The 22457-nt window shown below is 35.7% G+C and overlaps 1 long non-coding RNA gene across 1 annotated transcript in view; it reads left to right on the top strand.

Annotated features, from left to right (window-relative positions):
• LOC138831580 (uncharacterized) overlaps positions 1 to 20415 on the top strand; it is a 23701-nt gene extending 3286 nt beyond the window's left edge. The window contains exons 2-3 of the long non-coding RNA XR_011373382.1: positions 13677 to 13717; positions 20390 to 20415. This is a non-coding gene — a long non-coding RNA (uncharacterized lncRNA). The remainder of the gene's footprint in view (positions 1 to 13676; positions 13718 to 20389) is intronic.
• The last annotated feature ends 2042 nt before the right edge of the window (positions 20416 to 22457 follow it).

Here is a 22457-nt window from a genome sequence, read left to right as displayed (position 1 = left end):
AAGGTCCAATCATTTTCCTCTCTTGGAAATGGTCACCTAAACAACTGAAGTAGATCAGACTTAATATTCTGCTATTTCCTTATGAAGATATGAATTAAAATATGATTGGCCTATGTTAGAAAACAATTTAAAAATATGAAAATTTCTGCCAAAATGGGGAATCTTAACTGGACTATTAGCCACTGGTCAGTAGAGTACAAGATCATAACAATATTACCATCCATATTAGTAAGAGAGTAGAAAAAAAATACTTGATTAGTAGTAAACAAGCAAACAACAAAACAAAACTTAAAAAAAACCTACAAAGCCTTTCATTAAGTGGAAAAAAGAAAAGAAATAAGTTGAATTTCAATGAAAGAGAGCTAATGACAGAGTGATTCATTTCACACACACCAACATTCACACACCAACATCAAGCCTGCCACACAATTTTTCCAACTCCATACCCTCTGCTCATTTCCTGATCTATCTAAACTACTCAGATAAATGCGTGTACTGCTATTTTGCTGGGAAGTGTCTGAGATACGTGTTCTCTACTTACGTTTGTAGCTAGTTGCATTCCTTCTTCTGAGAGCCTACATTTTCTTTTCTGCTTTACAGGGTGCCTTTCCAAATTCCTTCCTTCCTGGACAGGCCTGCTCTGCCTATCCTTGTTTAATATAGCTCTTGACTTTAAAAGCCTTCATCATCTGACTTAAACACTGTCCTAAATGCCTAGGGTATTCTACTGTTTCTTGTGGGTTTTTTATTTTATTTTTTGTTGTTTTTTTTTTTATTGTGAAAATACCATACAGAGGGGTTACAATTACATGTGTAAGGTAATGAGTACATTTCTTATCAAGCATTGTTGCCTCATCCTTTGTTTCCCCTTAATCTCCCTGTGCAATCATCTCCCCTACCCAATCCCACCCCCAGCCAAAGTTGTAAAGTTCGTTTTTCGACATAACATCTTGTACATCTCATTGTTGCAATGGGTCCACCTGTATCCGTATGTGTTTTATAATTGTTGTTTTAATCAGTTGCATCTGAGAGCCACCTGAGAGCGTTTGCCCTGCTGACCAAATTATCTTCATATGATATTGAACTGTGAACCTAAAAGGAGCTTTCCCAGTTTAGTTCCAGTGCTGAAGTTCAGTTAGCACATACCCCTGCTCAGTAAACCTACCTCTACTTCTATTTTTTTTTTCAATTGTGAAAATACCGTACAGAGGAGTTACAATTACATGGGCAAGATAATGAGTACATTTCTTATCAAGCATTGTTGCCTCCTCCTTTGTTTCCCCTTCCCATCCCTTCCCAACTCCCCTCACCCCCCCATACCCCTCCCCATAGCCAAAGTTTGTAAAGTTCGTTTTCGACATAACAACTTGTACATCTCATTGTTGCAATGGGTCCACCTGTATCCCTATTTAAATGATTTGTTTTTGCCCTTCCCCTCCACAAATTATACCGACATCAAATACAGTGAAAGCAGGGGTTATACCGTGGGGGAGGGACATCCAAGCAACAAAGAAATCATCTTATAAGCATGTTAGAAACAATTGCATGAAAGAAAAAAAAACATTTGAATACTTATCTTGGGGTTCATTTCACCTAACATCAACTTATCTGACCTTTTCTGCTTGTCTCAGACATATTCTAGTTATTGCAAATAAGGAAAACCATGGGGCCTATGTTTCTTTGGGCCTGACTTACTTTACTTAATATAATTTTTTCCAAGTCTTTCCATTTCCTAACAAATGGGGCAATGTCGTTCTTTCTGATGGAGGCATAGAATTCTATTGTGTATATACACCACATTTTCTTGATCCATTCACCTACTGAAGGGCATCTGGGTTGGTTCCGTATCTTAGCTATGATAAATAATGCTGCAGTAAACATAGTTGTGCTGGTAGCTTTAGTGTGGTCTTGTTTGTGAACATTTGGGTAAATGCTCAAAAGTGGGATTGCTGGGTCACAGGGGAGCTCTATGTGGATTCTTTTGAGGAGCCTCCATACTGCTTTCCAAAGTGGTTGAACAAGTTTACACTCCCACCAACAATGCTGTAAGGTTCCCTTCTGTCCACATCCTCTCCAGCATCTGTTGTTACTAGAGTTCGTGATTATAGCCATTCTAATTGGGTTGAGGTGGTATCTCAATGTTGTTTTTTTTTTTTTCTCAATGTTGTTTTGATTTGCATTTCTTTTATGGCTAGGGAGGTTGAGCATTTCTTCATGTGTCTATTGGCCATCCTTGGTTCCTCTTCAGAGAAGTTTCTCTTTAAGTCTTTAGCCCACTTACCTATTGGGCAGTTGTTTCTTTGAGGATTTGTTATTGGGGGATTTAATTTTTTTAAGTTCCAGGTATATTTTAGATATGAGACCCTTGTCCTTTGTATGGCTAGTGAAGATCTTCTCCCAATCCATGGGCTTTCTATTGATCTTGCTAGCTATGTCCTTTGCCATGCAGAAGCTCTGCAACTTCATGCAATCCCATTTTTCTAACCTTTCTTTGATTTGTTGTGTTTCTGGGTCTCTGTTAAGAAAATTTCGGCCTGTGCCAAGGAGACCTAGGGTTTTTCCTATTCCATCCTGGAATGTTTTCAGAGTGTCTTTTTTTTTACTCTGTACCTCTACTTCTTTATTGCCATTTCCCTGGAGAATTTTCGGGATTCAGAAAACCTGAGTTTGAAAACCACTGTCCATCAATGAAGAAACAGAATCATTGAAAGGAAGTCAGAGTACCAGACCAAAGTCACAAAGCTGACACCTTGCTCAGAGCTCTTGAACGGCCAATTCAGGAACATACCAGTTTAGGTAAACGTATTGTAATTGCCAATTTTCAAGTTTTAACTACTCAAGCATCACCAAAAGGTAGGGGAAGACAGAAATATATACCTATTTTTAGGGAAGAAAACCTGTTAAAATAAATAAGGAATCCTTTGTGATTTACATTGGCTTTTGTTGAAATTCTAAGGTTTGGATATTAAAGAATTTGTGATTATCTGTCTTCAACATGGCACCTGAGGGAACTTAGGAACTTCAAAGAACATTTTAGAGACTTCCTTACTTGTTACTGCCCCAAATGTTTTTACTTAGTATTTCTAGAGCGGTAACTCATCAAAGAAGATGAACACTTAACTTGTAAATCGAAATCATCATTTATCAGAGGTCAACAGCCTTTTGAAAGAGTTCTTTTACTATCTATTGAGCAAATCTCTTGGGTAAGTATTCTACATTTTTGTAAAGCCTCTGAAATTATTAAAGTTATATAACCTTGAATAGCTTATTATTGCTGTTGTTATTTTTACTATATCATTCCTTATGATAACAGTAATATTCTTAACATTGCATAGAACAAGACTTTAGTTTTGTATTTGTTCATTTATTACTTTAAGAAAATTCTATTCTTTATGCAGAGGGTGATTTTCCCCACTGAGTACAGACTGTAACAGTATACCTAGTAAATTTAAAAAACTTGAATGTCTCGGGTTTCTGTTTATTTTTCATCCTCTGGGAACTGGTAATTGATATATGAAATTTCTTAATTAGTTCTACAAAACTGTTTTCTCAGGTGAGTGAAGAACTAAGAAAATTCTGTTTTGAAGGTGACTCAGGACTTCAGGCTGTAAGCCATATTCTACTGATTTTAGTATATCAATTTCCTTCTTCTGGCATGCAAAAGAAAAAGGCCAATATAATATATATCTGAGGCAAAGCACCTGGAGGTGAACTTATTATCTTTTGAAAAAGAACACACTTTCATGTGATGCAATATATATGCAATCTCTGATATTGTCTAATCTATTGTGGGATATAATTCTACTTTCAAATACAATATATGTATTTTTCGTAGTACTTTTTTCTGATTTCCTTTTTTATTATTTTTCCTTGTGAAGTGCTGCTTTTTTCATGACCTTTTTGCCTCAGTATAAGCATACCTCTCAATAACCTCTATCAGTTGACTCAATTTCATTGAAAAGCTATAAAAAGATGCATGCAGTTTGCTCCTTGGGGTTTGACTAGTTAATTAATTGAAGAAGAAGTAAACTTTGGGCTTACCTAGAAGGCATATATGACAAATAATTATAATTTTTGGACCTTAATATGAAGTAGAAGCAATGGATAAAAGCAAATCATAAAATAATATGATTAAGTGTGAGACCATGGGAAGATCAAAACTCTCATTATTAGAAGCAAAGAATAAGAAGGGAGTAGGCAGGGTTATCTATCTAGCCAATAATCCAACCACAGTAGTATATATGTGCAACTGATCAGCCAACTATTTAGACTTTGGAAGATTTCTTCTAGTGTACATACTTGAAGCCAGCCAAGATTCAACACAGATCCTTTTTCAAGGTCTACTGTTCTGAGGATTGATGTGTCTACTGTCTGTGTATTCTTCTTTGGCTTCCCTTTATTTGCTACTCTTCAATTTTCAGCACAACGACATTGTCTTCATCTTCCAGCTTCCCTGTCAGATAAGCCGCCCAACTATCTCTTGATTTTGATGTACTTTGATCCCAAGAATGGAGTTTTCCAAATATGTACTGGTATCCATGAAAATAAACATGAAGATAGCACTTCCTCTGATACCCGCCGGGATTTCTCTTTCCCTGAAAAATGCCTTTTGTGTATTTGAAGAGGAAAAAAAATGCTTAGCCACATTCCAAACTAGATTATTTAATGTGAGGCTTTTCTTTTAATTTTAGCATTCCAGTCGTATTTTTCTTCTTATTAGTTGGCTTAGTTGGCAGTTTATCCAGGGATGTATTCAATGCATCACTGCAATGCATTTCAAAGTTTTTGAATGTTAAACATTTCTATGAATTACTTACACTTCCATCTCATTTACTTAGGCAGAAGTTAAAGAAAAGAAACATGAAGCACATTTCAAAAACTGTGGTAGAATTATAATAACAGAATAGAAAATAGCTCCGACTACCCATATAATGAGACTTCAGCTCCCTGAAAACATGGCACAACACATGTGTCAGTGTCAACCTGGGGCTGAGATCTAATTAGGGCACATTCAGCCAGGCTGATTATGTGTTTCTTGTTTGGTGACAAATCCGTTCATTTTGCAACAACAGTTCTGTGAACATTCAACAATTTGTTTCTGAGCCTGAAGCAGGTTTTAAAAATATATAATTCTATGAGGCTAGTAAATTAGAGTGTTTCTCTGTAAATAGCCCTTGACATGCACACTGGTCCTTAGCAACATAGATGAAATTGCCAAGCCTGTTTAATGAATCAGTGGATTCAATCAATTAATATTTTGGGATGCTAATTTGGCTTGTTTGCTTACTTTACTGAAGACAATTGATTAGTGGAATGTCTAGCTGATTTCATTTAACTGAGCAGATCAGTTGTGTGCATAGTCTGCTTCTGATTTTCAAAGACTATAACCCTATCAGGAAACCCTTGCTGAAAGGAGACTCACATGAAGGCTTGGTCTTGAGTTTGTCACAAATTTATAGCCAAATTCTGATAGTCACCTGACTTTTTAGGCTTGTGTTGTCATATCAAGATTATATCTGTTATTTCTTTTGCACAGGAAAAAAAATAAAATGTTTTTGTCTGTTGTGAAAGGGCTTTTAGTCAGGCATATGGAAAACAGAGAAAAAGCATCAGACTGCCATGTATTACCAGAATGTTTTGTTACGAAGAAACTGTCTTTTTGAAAGAAATCAGTTTGATAAAATTGAGTAAGGAGGGAGATAAGAGCACAAGTATACATTCCATAAAATCCTAATTAGGCAAAGCTGTTCACTATACTGTCACATGGAGAAAAAGAAGAGAAATGAAAATGTGCAATTGTGTTCTTCTGATAATGAGAAAAAGAGGAGACAGAGAAAGGATAATGTGAAAAGGGAGAAGATCCTGACACTCAAACCGACAAGTAGAGTTTTAAACACCAGGGTGTATGATTTCATTAGACTTTGTATACCTCTTATATAATTTTTCCTTTAAAACTTTTCCATCCTTTCCTTAAGTCTCCTCAGAAATCATACTGCAAAAAGACCATTGTTGTCACATTCTACTGAGCAATAAGTTTAAGTCTCCCTCCTCCCTTCTTCCTCCCTCCCTCCCTCCCTTCCTTCCTTCTTCCCTCCCTCCCTCTTCCCTCCCTCCCTCTCTCCCTCCCTCCTTCCTTCCTTCCTTCCTTCCTTCCTTCCTTCCTTCCTTCCTCCCTTCCTTCCTTCCTTCCTTCCTTCCTTCCTTCCTTCCTTCTTTCCTTCCTTCCCTCTTTCCTTCCTTTCTTCCTTCTTTACTTAATTAGGGTGCTGTGATTAGAACCTAGCTCTGTGTGTTTTTTTATTTACTCATTTTTTTAATTTTAATTTTTATTTTTTGTGAACATACTGTACAGAGGGGTTACAATTACATGGGCAAGATAATGAATACATTTCTTATCAAGCATTGCAGCCTCCTCCTTTGTTTACCCTTCACATCCCTTCCCAGCCTCCCCCCCCACAATCCCCCCCCCCCCCGCACCAAAGTTGTAAAGTTCTTTTTCAACATGACAACTTGTACTTCTCATAGTTGCAATGGGTCCACCCGTATCCTTAAACGACTTGTTTTTCCCCCATCTCCTCCACAAATTATACCGACATCAAATATAGTGAAAGCGGGGGTTATACTGTGGAGGAGGGACATACAAAGCATTAAAGAAATAATCTTATGAATGAGTTAGAAAAGAATGCATGAAAGAAAAAAACATTTAAATACATATCTAAGGGTTCATTTTCCTAACATTGCATTATCTGACCTTTTCTGCTTGACTCATACATTGACTAGATATTGCAAATAAGGGAAACCATGGGACCTATGTTTCTTTGGGCTTGGCTTACTTCACTTAATATAATTTTTTCCAAGTCTTTCCATTTCCTAACAAATGGGGCAATGTCATTCTTTCTGATGGAGGCATAGAATTCCATTGTGTATATATACCACATTTTCTTGATCCATTCATCTACTGTGGGGCATCTGGGTTGTTTCCATATCTTAGCTATGGTAAATAATGCTGCAATAAACATAGTTGTGCTGGTAGCTTGAGTGTAGTCTTGTTTGTAAACATTTGGGTAAATGCCCAAAAGTGGGATTGCTGGGTCATAGGGGAGCTCTATGTGAAGTCTTTTCAGGAACCTCCATACTGCTTTCCAAAGTGGTTGAACAAGTTTACACTCCCACCAACAATGAAGTAAGGTTCCCTTCTGTCCACATCCCCTCCAGCATCTGTTGTTGTTAGAGTTCTTGATTATAGACATTCTAACAGGGGTGAGGTGGTAGCTCAATGTTGTTTTGATTTGCATTTCTTTTATAACTAGGGATGTTGAACATTTCTTCATGTGTCTATTGGCCATCCTTCTTTCTTCTTCAGAGAAGTTTCTCTTCAAGTCTTTAGCCCACTTATTTATTGGGCAGTTGTTTCTTTGAGAATTTGTTGTTGGGGGATTTAATTTTTTGATTTCCAAGTATATTTTAGATATGAGACCCTTGTCCGTTGTATGGCTAGTGAAGATCTTCTCCCAATCTGTGGGCTTTCTATTGATCTTGCTAGCTATGTCCTTTGCCATGCAGAAGCTCTGCAACTTCATGCAATCCTATAATCAAGAGTTCTAATAACAACAGATGCTGGAGGGGATGTGGACAGACGGAAACCTTACTGCATTTTTGATGTGACTGTAAACTTGTTCAACCACTTTGGAAAGCAGTATGAAGGTTCCTCAAAAGGCTCCACATAGAGCTCCCCTATGACCCAGCAATCCCACTTTTGGGCATTTACCCAAATGTTCACAAACAAGACCACACTAAAGCTACCAGCACAACTATGTTTATTGTAGCATTATTTATCATAGCTAAGAAATGGAACCAACCCAGATGCCCCTCAGTAGATGAATGGATCAAGAAAATGTGGTGTATATACACAATGGAATTCTATGCCTCCATCAGAAAGAAAGACATTGCCCCATTTGTTAGGAAATGGAAAGGCCTGGAACAAATTATATTAAGTGAAAAAAGTCAGGCCCAAAGAAACATTAGACCCCCTGGTTTCCCTTATTTGCAATAGCTAGTATATGTCTGAGACAAGCAGAAGAGGTCAGATAAGTTGATGTTAGGGAAACGAACCCCAAGATAAGTATTCAAATGTTTTTTCTTTCATGTGATTGTTTCTAACATATTTGTAAGATGATTTCCTTGTTGCTTTGTATGTCCCTCTCCTCCTTCTCTTCCCCCCCCCCAAAACCCCTGCTTTCACTGTATTTGATGTTGGTATAATTTGTGGAGGGGAAGGGAAAAAACAAATCATTTAAAAAGGAATACAGGTGGACCCATTGCAACAATGTTAGGTACAAGTCTTTATGTGGAAAACTAACTTTACAACTTTGGCCAGAGGGGAGGGAGGGAGGGATTAGGGGTGGGTGTGGGGCCAGAGATATGGGAAGGAATAGGAAGGGGAAACAAAGGAGGAAGCAACAATGCTTGATAAGAAATGTACTCATTATCTTGTCCATGCAATTGTAACTCCTCTGTATGGAATTTTCATAATAATAAAAAATTATTATATTTTCTTTCTTGCTATTGTTTCTAACATATTTATAAAATGTACCCTATGATTTCTTTTGTTTCTTTTTATTTTCCTCCCTCACTGTATAACCCCTGTTTTCACTGTATTTGCTGTCAGTGCCCTGAATCATGTATATACACTCTTTAATTTGGGAAGTGGAAGGGAAAAAAACAAAATGCTTAAATAGGGATACAGGTTGACCTATTGTACCAATGAGATGTACAAAAAACTGTGTTCAAAACAAACTTTACAACTTCAGCGGGGGAGGAGGGATAGTTGTGGAGGTGGAAGGGAAGGGATGGTAGGGGAAAACAAAGGAGGAGGAAACAATGCTCAATAGGAAATGTACTCATTACCTTGCTCCTGTAACTGTAATCCCTCTGTACAATATTTTTACAATTAAAAAACGTACAAAAAGTGAACAGAAAAAAAAAGAAAATGTGGTATACATACAGACTGGAATTTAATTATCCTCAAGAAAGAATTATTTTTTCTCATTCCTAAGGAAATGGAAAGACTTGAGAATAATTTTTTTTTTTTTTTTTTTTTTTTTGGCTTATGTGGTGCTGAAGAATCAAACTCAGGGCCTCAGGCTTGCAAGGCAAGTGCTCTACCACTGAGCCACCTTCCCAGCCCCAACTTGGGAATAATTTTAAGTATGCTCAGCCAGACCCTGAGAAGCAGAGGTTGCATGGTTTTACTCATTTGTGGTAGCTAGGATGTGCCTATAAATCTACAAGTAAACACACTGGGTGGTAAGCAAGCGGTTGTAAATGAGTTAACTGAAATACAATGTATTTATGGAGATCTCATAGTATAGTTATTTAAGAAGAGTAAGCAAAACCAGCAAAATAAGTACCAGGAAATGGGTACCAGCAAGAGTGTGGGGTGGGACTAAGGAGAGAGGGGTAGAAGAATGATGTGGGGAAGTGGAGAGAATGCAGGCAAGAACTCATTGTATACACCACAGAACTGAGACATAGAGGGAAGGGGTGGGTCGAAATGGAATAAAGAGATAAAGCCATGACACAGGTTCAGATATATTGTATGCATAAACTGTTTTCATAAATGGCCAAAAATATTCAATACATAACCTAAGAACTTAGACGCACAAGGGAAGGGGCAGTTTGGGAGGGGTGGGTGAGAATGTTGAAAAGGGTGACATTCATCAAGATGTACTGTATTTTGTGAATGGCAACTGTTTTGCACAACTACTTAAAGACAATAAACGTATTTTTAAAAGTTATGGAACTCCATGAAATGCACTGAAACTTTAGGCAAGCATTGGTCATCCATTGACTGTGAGGCTCACTGTGTGGCAAATGCTGCATGGAGCACCTTACGATTGTATTGAGAATTTGTGATAAGCTAATGAGATACATGATTCATGATCATCTGTTATGTAAGGATATAGCCAGAGAATCTGCTTATAGGATTTATACTCTAAGTAATAGTGGCTCTCTTAAGTATTTTTACTTGACATTACTTGGAAACCATTTAAAGGACTAAAACATTAAGTGTGATAATCCAAAGATACATAATTATAAAATTGTAAGAATTTCAATCCAGTCAAGAGACAACTTTAGGGTGAGGCACCATTTTTGACACTATTAATACCATGTAGTTAAGAGGGCAGAAATCAGGATGATCAGTTTGAAGCCAGAATAAGCCAAAATTTAGCAAGACCCATCATCAACAAATAAAGTGATGTAGTTTGTATATCTATAAGCCTAGCTACATGGGAAGTATTGGTAGGTAAGATGATCATAGCTTCAAAGCAAAAAATGCAAATACACAGCAACAAAAAAAAAAAGCTAAGACAAAAATGAACAAAAAAAGCAAGACATGGTTCAAACCTCATTGTCAGCAAGGAGAAAGAGAAAAGTAATGAGAGATCAAAGAATGGAAGGAAGGAAAGAAGGAAGGAAGGAAGGAAGGAAGGATAAAGAAGGAAAGAAGGAAGGAAGGAAGAAAAGAAGAGGCAGAGACAGAGAGAGAGAAAGCATCAGAGAGAGAGCCTAAAACAACTTAGAGCTCATGAATTCTAGCCTAGGTGCTCATTGATGTTGCTCATCTTTTTATTCTGAGTACTGCTCCACATTCTGAATGGTTAGGGATTTTGAATAACCAATTAAATGTGTTCAAATTAGACTCTGATAAAATGAGCTAGGTAAGGAGTCAAGATTTCTAGAATTACAGCTTTTCCCTATTGACTAGGTCCTACCTTGCTGCACATATAAAATGAGGAATTTGTATTAATGGCTTTCAGAGTTAACAAATCAAAATTTTATACTTCCCTCCATCAAGCATCAATTATTTCAGATGGTGATTTTGGTTACTGACATCATAAGCTCTCTTGACCCTACAAAGAATGTTTCAACATGAAGTTTTTGTACCCTTGGATGTTCCTGAAATAAATGCATGTCTACAAGTGAGCATTCATATTTTCTACAAGGGTTAAGAATGGCTTTATACCATTATACACCTATAAGAACATAGTTTCCAGACCCCCTTTTTAGATAACTTAAATAAAATGTGGCCTGCAGATCTGCATGAAATGTTTCTCTATTGTCATAATCAAAACTGTTAGGTGAGTACATATTTATTTTCTTAGTGTTATTTGGAGTAATGCATGCATATCTTAGGGCTCCAGGGCAAAGAGTCTTATGTAATATTAAACATACTTGAGACAATTTACATTTTTTAATGCCAGTTCTGGTGCTTGGACTCAGGGCCTGGGCCCTATTCTGGAGGTTTTACTTGTTTGTTTTGTTTTGCTTTGTTTGTTTTTGGGGTGTGGGCTTTGTTTTTTTGCTTAAGGCTAGTGTTCTATTACTTGAGCCAGAGCTCCATTTTGGGCTTTTCGGTGGCTAATTAAAGATAAGAGTCTTATGGACTTTCCTAACCTGGTTGGCTTCAAAATGAGATCCATTCTCAGATTTCAACCTCCTGAGTAGCTAGGATCTCAGATGGGAGTCACTGGAATATAGCTGGTGTAAGATCTCCCTAGGAAGGCCTGTACGGGAATCTCTGTGCCAATCTGCATATAGGCAACACTCCCCACCCCCCGTTCTGCCTAGCACTTAGGTGACTGGTACATCTGGTCCAATTACCTTCCCCTTTGCTGAGTTCACTTTCTAGATCGCCCAGTGGAGCTTCCTTCTGGCCCAGGGAGTTTGCCAGGCTCTGAGGTCACATCTGCATATGGCATGGCCACACCCACTCCCCCACCTAGCCACACCTTGCCTTGCCTGGCCACACCTTCTCCCTACCATTTCCTTACTTAAACCCTAGCAGGACTATTATTTGCACCTTTTTACACTTCTATATCCAACCTCCACGGGGGGGGGGGGGGGGAGGGGTGCAGTGGTTCTCTTTCCTGCATCAGAGAGCCAGTGGTAGTATCTTTTCGGTTAACCTAATAAAATCTAACAGCTGGGAATCAACTTTTTAAATGACATGGGAGTAGAGACAAATGCACAGCCAATGAACCACAAACACAAGTGCACAATTACATGCAAAACAAACAACAGCAACAACAACAAACTCTTGAACTTTATTTTGTTTGCAGTAAAAACCCTTATGAATGCACATATTCATTTCATTCACATGGTTCAACCTGGACTATATAAAGCTGTGTGTAGATTCTTTGTGATTCTTACAGTCTGTTTTCGTATACACATATACAGATAATATGATCCAGAAATAAAGGCTTCTTTTGGTACCATGTATAATATGTATAAAATATCATATGCATAAACTCTTTAATAGTTATATATGTCTGTCCATGTACATAGTATGAATATGCCCATACATACATATATGTACACACATATACATGTATATTATTGATGCATATATGTATATATATTGTATATTATTTGTAATATATATAAATCCTCAACATTTAGATTTAATATCAAAATGATATCCATTTAAATTGGCACTATGCATAAAAATGCATTGATCATATAAAATAATATTTATTGAATGACAATATCAAGAGAAACAAAAAACAGTCCTTAATAGTAGGTGCTTGGTTTCCCTTGTGAAATATTTGAGTTTGGTATTTCTCAGATTATAATTTATTTTTTTAGCCTAGCTTACATGTTACATCCTACTGATGTATCTATTTATTATTACCTAAAGAATTTAAATTGTTTAGTTTCTCAGTTGACGTTTTTAACCTCATTATTTGGACTTGCATTATTTGTCCCACAAATGCTCCCAACAGCTTTCAATTCAGTGTGGCTTAAAGATTTTATTAGTGTGAGGTTCCCTCCCTCTTCAGTGTCATTAACAAAGGGATTGCATAAAGCTAGCTCCTCTAACTGTTGGTGGTCTCCCCTTATCACCTCTTCAAAACACCCTTGTTTACATACTCCACTGCTTTCAACCTACCTCCATGCTAGCAGGCACTGCAGCTATATTCCTTTCTAGGTATATTTAGACTATATTCTGTGAACATACTTTTATGACATGTTGGAAACTTGTTTTTCTTCAACCATCATGATGGCATTCATTGGTTTAATGAGTCTGATTGTTTTGTTGTTGTTGCTGTTATGGTCGTGGGTTTTTGTTTTACTTTTTTTTCTTTTCTTTTTCCATTGGTCAGGGAAATCTGCAATCAAGAAGACTGATGTAGTTTATATCTTAGATACAGCAGATCATCTGTGGTGTTGGAGCAATCATTTTCTATTCCTATAAGCCAGGAAAATGCATCAATGGATAGACAGACATGTTTATTATTCCCAATAAGCACTCTGAGTATGACAATTCTTCTTAGTTTAATGTATGAATTTCATTTCATAACAGCAATAAGATACTCCAGGCTGTGCATTTGTTAGGGATTATTGCACTTCTTGGGTGGTTTAAGTCATTCTGCCTTTAGTCTTATGCCATGTAACATGACCCAAGGCACCTTATAAATAGCAGAGCAATGCACTGCCTGTCATGTGTTATAGCTTGAATAGCCTTGTAAAGGGACATGGATTATAGAGGTATGATAATAACTATAAAGCAGGAGTGGTAATTTAAGTGCCTGTGTTGGATAATCTGTATGATTAGTATTTTTTTTAAATTTTGGTCTTTTGTGTTTCATTCTGCTTACCATTCTCATTTACAGAAATCACTGTTCAACAATACAATGTGCTAATGGAGTGGAAGGTAATTCACGATCTAATTTAATATTTTAAACCTTCTCATTGTTTGTTTTGCCAATTAGCTGTCAGGGGTTAGTTTGGAATTAGCTGACTTACACAGCAGCCTTACTGGCTCAGAGATCACAGGTAACAATGACAACTTATAGCAAATCCTCCAAGGGCTGAATTCTCAAATGCCATGCAACAGTAATTCCACAAAAAAAGAACATCTTATTTTCATAACTGAAAGAGCAAATGAGCATGCCTCAATTTTAAAATTTGAAGTTGTAAATTTATGATATATAACATATGGCTAATGGCTATTTGATATTTTTCAGGCCAATATTTTATTTTGTTTGTTTGTTTGTATGTTTTTTGGATCCAGTCGAGGGGCCTGAACTCTGGGCCTGGGCGCTGTCCCTCAGCTCTTCAGCTCAAGGCTAGCGCTCTACCACTTGAGCCACAGCGCCACTTCCGGCTTTTTTCTTTTTGCTTATGTTGTGCTGGGGAATTGAATCCAGGGCCTCATGTATGCAAGGCAAGCGCTCTACCACTGAGCCACCTTCCCAGCCCCCCAATATTTTATTTTGTAAAAAATATGTATTTTTAGTGTTTGTTTGCTTATTGTTATTGCTTCATCTTGTTATTTATTTATTTGTTGGTATAGTGGTTTAACAAATGTACCCTCATATTGGTTTTTCTGAGTCACTTATTATAAAGAAAATAAGAGGGATAATTTTACCTATCAAAAAGCTAGCTGGGCTTAGTAAAGAAAAAGTAAATGAATAAATAGGATCAGGTTTCCAAGTTTTTGATCTCTTTAAGCAAGCTGACTTGATCATGATAAACTAGAGTTCCATATGTAATATTTTTCTCACCAATTCAATGGGGGAAAAACCTACTAAATTAGAGTGCATACTTAGAAAGTAGATAATAGTTGTATATTTATGATGTATATGATCTCTTATTGCTTTATAAGCATAAATATGCCACAAGTTGTGGAAAATAATTCATTGGGTTACATCCCTCATGCCCACTGTCTTCTATTCAATTGTCATTCCATTCCAGGTCAGATAATCATTTTAACATCATCTTCTCATCTTGCATTAAATTGTGTGGTTATATTGTAGAATTCAATCATAAAATTGATTATGAGCTTTCCAAAGCAAGATTTGCCCATGTAGGAACTCTTACTCTAGCATTCTGTGTAGATAATTATTCTCTTGTATAATGGATTTCTACTTTGGAGAGCTACACTTAGAATTTTCTTAAGTTACATCAAAATATAGCACTTTGCAATCTCTCTACATTGGTAAAGGTCTAGCCTTTTATGCTAACATGAAAAAAAAATTCCATTCAGTTTCTGATTCTAAATTCTTATGAAGAGAGAATAACACTCAATATTTCATTTTTCGTCAGTCACTTTTAATCCTAGACAGGAAACTCTCTAAAGCACATTGCTAATTGTAGCCTGTGTGCTTAATGATGAAATTCTGTACTGACTGCAGAATGTTCTGCAAGGCAGTTTATAGATTAAATTTTGCCACACACCATTCAGTGAAAGGAGAAGAAAGACTGATAAGGTTGACAATAGCTTCCATTTAAATTCATGTAATAGATCTAATATGGCACTTTGTAGCATTTTGCAGAGCTGTTCTTTTTATTTTATCAGGATAGGAGCAGTTACTTTTTCACAAAAGGAAAGGATTGAAAGGATATAATAAAAAAGAACAAGTAACTTGGTATTAATATTTCATCTTAGCAATGCATAGAGACCATCATGCATATTATTAGTTCCAAATATTTTTTTTTCTTTTTCTTCTACTGCTCTTTGCAAGTGAAAGCCTGGTGAAACTTATAAGCAGTTCAAATCACACATCTTAACAAATACAATATGTCTGCCAAGAGAAAGGATATTCCATCAACACCAGTTAAAATTAATGATCCATATCCAGCTTTCTCCTGTAGATTCTCACTCTCCCACTTATACTGTCTTCCCACTGTATAACAGCAACTGCTGTAGCTCACCAAAGCTTCTGTAATTCATTCAATCCCATAGTAACTGCTTTCTCTGTCTTTTGTTGGGTAATAATGAATGAACATAACATTACCTCCAATCTTTCATATTTTACATTACATAATTAGTTGCATTATGACATCAAGTTTTTTATATTTTAAAATGATTATTAAATTTTTTTACTACTCATCTTTGTTGAGCAATGGAGCAGGATACTTCACACAATAGAACTGTTTTTCCATATACAAGAGGATTGCTTTATCATTCTCTTGCATTTTGCATTTGCTCAGTATATTGCATGCAAATAGTCACTTGGCAAAAATAGAACATATATTTGTATTGTTTTTATCTGTTAATTAGGGGAATGTTTACACTATTTCAAATACCCAGGCTATCTAACCTTAATGGGGAAGTTGTAAATATTACAAAACTTTTAGCTCATGTATTGCATTGTGTATGGTTAAAACTAGGTACCAATGAGGTGAGGAGAAATGTGCTTCATCATTAAAGTCTCCTTTTGGAAAAAGCACAATGACAGCCAATTTTTTCCCCTATCATATGTATATTTGAATGCTCAGAAAAGATAAGAAAGCCTGAAGAAGAACAGATGTGTTAGAAGTGTGAAATGTATTAACATCAAAGCCCCCTGGGAAAAAAAAGTCTGAAACATAAAATGCAGGCTCCTGACTGACAAGAGCTATTCAGAGAGCATTCAAAGCTCCATAGTGCATTTCAGGCTGTGTCTCTTCCTGAGCTGTAAGGGGCCTGTGTAGCAGGTAGAGATGCTGGGAGAAAAAAAAAAACAAAAAACCCTTTCTGAACTCTGTGGAAATGTAACCTCCACGTGTGCTGGTGTGCAGATGAGAAAGTCAAGGCATTAGGAAGAAAAAGAAAGGAAGAAAGAAAGACCACATCTGTTTCATACATAAGCAGAGAAACAAGCCATGGAGTATTTGATATAAGGAATCATAGGAAGAACTGGAAAATCCTGATTATCCATTAAAATGTCAGTATCTATGTTCTGAATCTATGAGTGATTCCTCTTACTTTTATGATCTTGAAACAGTTAAGTCCCCAACATCCTTTATTCTGCCACCGCCCGACAGGTTTGAAAGAATCAGTCAAAATTGAGGTTTATTAAGTAATGTACAAGTCACAGAATAGAAACTGTATTTCTTTTCCAAATAGTTTCAACCAAGTTATTTTTGAATTATAGTACTTTTGGTGACTGTTTTAGCCATACAATTCTGGTAATTTTCTAAGATTGACAGATAAATTCAGCAATAGTGTTCATCTGAAAATCTTGAATATGATTTGGGAAGGGCAAAGAGGAGAGACAAAATAAAATTAGAGTAGAATTTTAATTTACAGAGTATGCTGCCAAGTCCTGGTGTTTCACACCTGCAATTCTATCTCTTCAAAAGACTGAGATCTGAGGATCATGATTCAAAGCCAGCCTAGACAGAAAAATCTGAGATACTCTTATCTCTAATTAACCAACAAAATGGCAGAAGTGAAGGTACGGCTCAAGTGGTAGAGCTCCAAACTTCAAGCAAAAAGTCAAGTAAGATTGGTTATGCCTACCTAAGAGATTACAATATTTATATTCTCCCCTCAATCTCCATATTTCAGTCAAAACATTTGCATACACTTGCATACCACCAGCATATATATGTGTTTAATTCTAGCCTCCATATATGAGAAAAAAAACGTGCAACCTTTGTTTTGCTAGGACTGACCTACTTGGTATAATTTTTCTGCATCTTTCCATTTCTTTGCCAATGATGAAATATCATTTTTCATAATAGTTGAGTAATATTCCATTGTGTTTCTGCACCACATTTTCTTGATCCATGCATCAATTGAGGGGCATCTGGGCCAGGAAATGAGTACATCAACATGGTGATGTATTGTCAGGGGGAGAGTGGTAAGACAATTAAGAGAAAGAGAGGAAATAAGGCAGCCAAAAATTCAATGTATATCCTAAAAATTAAGAAAAGTGTTGGAAGGAGTGGGAGGAGAAGAATAGGTAAGAATATTGACAGCGATGACATTGATCAAGATGCATTGTAGCCATAAACTGTTTTGTTGAATGACAATTCCTTTGTTCAACTACTTAAAGATATTTTTAAGTTGAATTTAAAAACCCAAGTTGCACTATGAAACCTTAAACAAAAGCCATAATACCAGCAATCACACACACACACACACACACACACACACACACACACACACACACACACACACACACTTACACACATGCTTTTTATCCTATGATTACAGATTTTAAGCTATGCTAGGTCATTACTTTTATGTTCATGCTTTTAAAAGTAACACTGGAAGTCTTTCAGTGTGACTGCAAACTAGACAGACTTTTGATATTCTTTCTAAAACCTTACTGAAATATTTTTAATGGTTTTGTCACATTAACCAGGCTTCCCTGAGGAGAGTATATTTAAAAATGTGATCAAATTTTCTATATCTGAGTAAGTTTGGTCTTTGAGGAAAATGAAAATATCTTAGATTTATATCTGTCCAATAAGATGATTCTACTTTTGGTAGTTTACCATAGAAACTTGTAGCTAAGAGTCATAGATATTCTGATATTGCCTATCAAAGTTCACATCTAATTAGGAAAATATAGATATTTAAAATTTTATTCAAAATTTCAAATGTTAATCAATGAAATTAGTAAACAAAAATATTTACTGATAGTCTATATGTTCTGGCAATGTGTAGAAATTCAAGAGAAAAGACAATTTTTTAAATCATGATTGATGAAGTTTGCAACATGTAATTATCTGTATAAATCAGCCATGTTGCATTTGTCACATTCAGCTTTTATATTGTTACATATTATATATATACACATATATATGTTTTGTTTGCATGACCTATATGTCCTCCAAGTTATACTTAAATTAGAATAAACATTTTGTGGCAGTTGATTGTTGAATCAAATCAAGGATTAAAATCCAAGCTGTTTCCACTTAATATCTTTGACAATACCAATATTACAATGTCTTTATTATTCAATTTCTGTTGCATCTAATACTCATTTTCTATCTATAATAAAATGTGAAAAGAAAAAAGATTGCTTCATTGGTGTTACAAATTCAAAATAGGATGATGAATACAAAGCATTTGCCACAGTATTAGGTCAAAGTTGATCAAAGTCAGTGTGGTCGAGGGTAGACACTACAACTTTTCTCTACTCAACATATAGGAAGGTCTTGTGCAGTAAATATGAAGGCTCACACTTAATGCACTTATATGTATATATATATATATGTATATATGTGTGTGTATGTATGTATGTGTGTGCATGTATATGTACATGCATATATAGATGCAACTGTAACTCTGATTATCAAGGAAATAATTGCCTGATCACTTATAAAATATATGCAGCTGATGCTAAATGTGATTATCAACATAATGCAATTCTAGATTTGCCTAGTAGAGGGCTAGTTTTCATTTGTTTTTATTCATTTCCCGGGATTTTTAGGATTATTATACTATCAAGACAAGCAGTTTATTTTGAGCCATGTACTTTGTTCATGCAGATATCACTGACAGGTAGCATATTAATTTAATAATTTTTGCTTTAGTGTATCCAGGTAATCATCTAAATTAAAATAGATATCTCAAATCTCTCGGGTACAGAACACACCTTATTAACTGCTGTATATATACAATAGAAAAGTAAGTAGAAGGCATTTAATATTTATTCAAGTGTATTGGGTTGTAAATGAATGGATGATATGATTGCTCTTTCAAAAGCATGCTAGTGTGTATGAAGTTTGAGGTTTCTGTGGTCAGTGATTAGTTGCCAGGGCTCTACTGTGCTACACTCTTCATGGTATCAAAATTCAAGTGAAAAATATAGCAAGCCCCAAAACAATACGTTTCTTATCCTACAACTCTCAATTTCTCTGTGGTGTTAGGATATCAAACAACTATTTCTAGTCATCACTGAGGTCTCCACAATCAGTGGAGGACAATATTAGGTTTGTTTATGCTGAGAAGGGAAAAAAAATCTCACTTCAGGGTCAGAGAGGTTCTTTCCTGTGGGAGGCATAAGCAAGCAGCTTCAACTGCTTTTTTCCACAGAACAAACAAGCAAATTTCCCAGAAAGTAACAAAAGAGGTGCGTTATCCTAACAACCAAGGTTGTTTGAGAATAAACTTTCATCTTAAAATTTTTGAAGAAAAAAAATGTAATCTGAAACTAACACAATGTAGGTGAACATTGTTTTTCCCTCCTTTATGTGTATAAGATTGTAATCAAAACACCTCTTTTTTTTTTTTTTTTCACAAGAGTCATATGTCTGTTTGTGGCCTTTGTATAGTGTTTATCTAGTATATTTTAAATTGTTGGAAAATTTTCCACCAACTTGTTCTTTAAACAAAATCTATCTTTTGAAGAAACAAAGCTAGTTACAATGCATACTTTGTGTCCATGAATGTTTTGTGGACCATACTTTGTAGCAAGGTTGTTATCTCTCATTATGGAATAAGACATTTGGAAACTAGGAGCTAAAACACAATAGGGAACACTAAATATGTAAACCATGATAATTTCTCCTATAATAGGTTTCACATATCAGTAATTTACGATTGATATTTGAATATATCAAATCAGAAAAATATTGATGAATTCATTTTTTCTCTATTAAGGAAATATTATTGGATGTATAAAGCAAGGATGGAATGAAGAAAAAAGGTACTACCAAAGATTATTTGTGTGAGACAATAATGATTTTTATATATTTACCAGGAAAGAAACCAAGAAAATCAAAAAGGGTTGAAGAAGTTTACACTTCCACCAACAATGCAATAGTGTTCCCTTCAGCATCCCCTCCAGCATCTGTTGTTATTAGAGTTCTTGTTTATAGTCATTCTGACTGGAGTGAGGTGGAATCTCAATACTGTTTTGATTTGCATTATCTTGGTGTTCATTCTCCTAACATCAACTTATCTGACCTTTTCTGCTTAACTTGGACATATACTAGTTATTGCAAATAAGGGAAACCATAGGACCTAGGTTTCTTTGGGCCTGGCTTACTTCACTTAATATAATATAATTTTTCCAAGTCTTTCCATTTCCTAACAAATGGGGCAATGTCATTCTTTCTGATGGAGGCATAGAATTCCATTGTGTGTGTGTATATACCACATTTTTTTGATCCATTCATCTACTGAGGGGCATCTGGGTTGGTTCCTATCTTAGCTATGGTAAATAATGCTGCAATAAACATAGTTGTGCTGGTAGCTTTAGTGTGGTCTTGTTTGTGATCATTTGGGTAAATGCCCAAAAGTGGAATTGCTGGGTCATAGGGGAGCTCTATGTGGAGTCTTTTAAGGAACCTCCATACTGCTTTCCAAAGTGGTTGAACATGATTTTTTGTTGCTTTGTATGTCCCTACTCCAAGGTATAACCCTGTTTTCACTGTAGTTGATGTCGGTATAATTTGTGGAGGGGAAGGGAAAAACCAAATCATTTAAATAGGGATACAGGTGGACCCATTGCAATAATGAGATGTATAAGTCATTATGTCAAAAACGAACTTTACAACTTTGGTGGGGGGGATGGGAGGATGGGAAAGGTTGGGAAGGGGAAACAAAGGAGGAGGCTACAATGCTTGATAAGAAATGTATTCATTACCTTGCTCATGTAACTGTAACCCCTCTGTACAGTATTTTCACAATAAAAATCTTATTTAAAAAAAGAAAATAAAAAAGGAGTGTACAGGAGTTAGTTCAAGGAAAGAAAAGACATTCAGTATCCACACCAGAGTGCTCTCATGTAAACAATAAATTGCAAGTAAATTGTAAGCAATAAATATTCCAAAATTTAGATGGAGAAAATATTTTGATATATTGGACACAAACAGTAAATAGACATTTAAATTGACATAAATTTAGAAATAGAAGATCTAATGTGGGGAATACAGTCAAAAACCCAGTTTTGCAAATAAGTTTAGAAAAATATCAAGGCATCAAGTTCAAAATGTGGTTCCTACTCAAGATTAGTACCCAGCAAGGAAGTCATTCACTATTTAAAACTGAATCCAGTAGAGAATGCTATGGTGCATAAGACAAGAAATTAGTTGCTCAAATAGAAGCAGAGGAATTAATAATATGTTGCTTAATGATGAGACTTAACTAGTCTCTACCATATTTTATGGTAGAGATAGTATATTTACACACACACATATACATATATATATGCTTACAAATTACCAAGAATTTTATGACATCTATGATTTTTATAATTTATTTAAAATAGTTTAACACATATACGTCATATAATGAGTTACCAAAATTTCTACTGAATGTAAAAAAAGAGTACATACCTGCTAGCGGAATAGGTGGGAAAATATACAGGAGCATTACTAAAGAAAATGATTCTGAAACTCAAAACTGACAACCATCCAGAGCACTAGACAGGAGATTGTGCTGTCACATAAAACTGTAATGATAAAATGTGGATCTCTTTTTTTTCTATTTTTTTTGCTTAAAAAAATAAGGAAGCTTATAGAAACTGCCCATAAAGTTGCTCAGATAACATGGTTATTTGTCAGATGATGGGGTTTGAGAGGTCCTCCTCAGCATTCAATTGTCTGAGGAACCCACATAAGTGTAACACTTCATTCCTTGAGAGCTCTGGATATATGAGGACCAAAAATGTAGCTCTGGGAATAAATAACACAATTAATGGGAAATCAACAACTCTTAGCAGAAT

The sequence above is a fragment of the Dipodomys merriami genome, unplaced genomic scaffold, assembly GCF_024711535.1.
Source record: "Dipodomys merriami isolate MVZ:Mamm:240054 unplaced genomic scaffold, mDipMer1.0.p SCAF_2, whole genome shotgun sequence".
Taxonomy (NCBI): Eukaryota; Metazoa; Chordata; class Mammalia; order Rodentia; family Heteromyidae; genus Dipodomys; species Dipodomys merriami.
This window is presented reverse-complemented; position numbering and strand designations above follow the sequence as displayed.